This window comes from Siniperca chuatsi, linkage group LG13 (assembly GCF_020085105.1).
Source record: "Siniperca chuatsi isolate FFG_IHB_CAS linkage group LG13, ASM2008510v1, whole genome shotgun sequence".
Lineage (NCBI taxonomy): Eukaryota > Metazoa > Chordata > Actinopteri > Centrarchiformes > Sinipercidae > Siniperca > Siniperca chuatsi.
In genome coordinates this window covers 4,748,131-4,750,333 of record NC_058054.1, presented here as the reverse complement: position 1 = coordinate 4,750,333, position 2,203 = coordinate 4,748,131, and the positions used below count along the sequence as shown (strand labels likewise).

Genomic DNA, 2,203 nt, shown 5'->3' with positions numbered 1-2,203 from the left:
TGTGAAAGGCAAAAAAATTCTGACATGCTAGTCTTTTTGTCGGGATGTCATGAGTCGTCCACTATGATATACTGCACGGGATAAAATGATCAATTGTCCCGCCTGACGCATTTTCGTTCCCGTCCTCCTATGTCTGTCGGGTCGAGGCTGTTATCGTGTAGTCTGAATAAGGTTTTATATGTTACGTGCAAGGCATCAGTATGCTTCAAATGAAGTCATTGTGAGATCATCAATAGTGTTTGAACCAACTTCGGCATTCTGGGGGCTATGTGTGACACCCCCCAACATTCCTATGCCTTTTCACTGCTGTTTAAGAACATCAAACTACTTCCTACAATGGAACAAAACAATCTTGGTACAGTTACGTTCTCTGCAAAACATATTAATAGTAACAGTAGACCTACAGATTGGTTGAAAAAACAGAAAAAGGGTTGAAATAGCACACAATGTTGTTGTTTATCCCTATTGCCTGCATCTTGGTATGAAATTGGGATCTCAATTTCTAAGCAGTTTTACAATTAATAATAATGTGATTTTGGCTGATAATGAATTTGGATGCCTCCTGTACTGCAGTTGCTGTCTGTAAAATGCTTGCTGGGTTTGATTCCGTTTGGAGACCACAACATGGTAGACGTCAGCCCCTGAGGTAATCCTTGTAAGCCACTTTGGAATAAAAAAGGGCCAGCTGAATTTCTAAAACGGGAATAGAACGGAAGAAAAAAATCCACCAAATATGCAGTTACATGTCTTTTCCACAACAGCAGCATTAAGCAGCAAACTGCTATCTTTGGAGAGGCATGCCAGTCTAATGGCAACAGTACAGGGACTCATATTTAAGCTACCACAGACCCCAGTTGCTCCCACAAATGAGGCAGCTCGGTGGGCCAGGGAGGCGCACGGGGAGCACAATGCCAGCTGACTGGTTATACTTACTGACTCAGTACTTTGGGTTGAATATGGAGAGCCTGTGCAAAGTGGCTCTGAAGATGAAATGAAAATTAGTTGCCCACTTAGCCAGCTGTACAATTTGACTAAATCATAAATCAAGTGTGGGTATTGTGGTTTTGACAGTCATTGTAAGGTCTCCACATACAGGACAGGCAATTCTGTTCTGCCTGACTCTGGTTTCTAAACCTGGTGCTTCTCTGTCATCCATGAACATGATGGAGTGATGGGAGGATTTTTACATTAGTTACTACTATTACTATTTATACAGTAATGCAGGTTGTGCCATGTGCCCTTGTAGGATGAAAATGTTTTCTATAGAGCTTGTTCTGCATGGAATATGCTATCCACCAACATAAGAATTTTCTAAATCAAGTCATGTCAATTTATTTTTATCACAAATAACAAATTTTCCTTAATTGGCTTTAAAATCTGTACCTCATACAACTCCCTTTATCCTTAGACCCTCGATCCAGATAAGGACAAACTCCCACAAAAAACCCGTCAATGGAGAAAAAAGATGGAAGAAACCTCAGTAAGACCAACAGAGAAGGGATGCCTCTTCCAAGACGTACAGGCATGCAATAGTTGTCAGGTGTACAGAAGAGACCAAAATCAGATTCTTCCTCACAAAATGTGATTTATAATTTTCGTTTAGTTATTGTTGTTGGGACTTTTTAAAATTTAATCTCTTTTTATTGCTTTTTTCTTTCTTCATCTCCTGTTTTTACATTTTTTAGCATTTTTTGTTGCTGTAACTCTACATTTTCATAGATGAATGAGTAACAAGTGTTATATATTCATTGTTTTAACTTGTGAAATCTGTCCTCTTATTTTACTGTTGTTCATGTTGGGTTTGTGCTGCTTTTTGTTGTTCCATTTACACATTGTGTTTTGTTTAAAGTTATTTGCTTTTTAATATGGAACCAAGGCAGACAAGCAATCACCAATTTGTGGAAGCTAATGGGGATCAAAAAACAGAATAAAGAATAAAGTATGGAACTTATGCCACTGTTACAATCATTTAAAGCGGTGGTATTGAAAACATTGTCTAAAATCTTACAGTATGATTCCATGTCAGACACACACCATCCATCCATCATCCAGCATTTCTATTGAACATTATACAGTGCTTGAAGGTAAAATTATAAGACTCTCAGATGCAGATGCTCTTCCCTGTTGCAGCAACACATGGCTGAGAAGTTTGCTCATACTGTAGCTGGCTTGAATACTTTATATTCCTTGCTCTGTGTCTGTA

At 38.6% G+C, this 2,203-nt stretch overlaps 1 long non-coding RNA gene across 1 annotated transcript; it reads left to right on the top strand.

The window, feature by feature from the left end:
• Positions 1-269: 269 nt before the first annotated feature.
• LOC122887170 lies at positions 270-1,611 on the top strand. Its single transcript, XR_006380483.1, has 3 exons — positions 270-355; positions 574-646; positions 1,409-1,611. It is a non-coding gene; the product is annotated as an uncharacterized LOC122887170 (long non-coding RNA).
• The last annotated feature ends 592 nt before the right edge of the window (positions 1,612-2,203 follow it).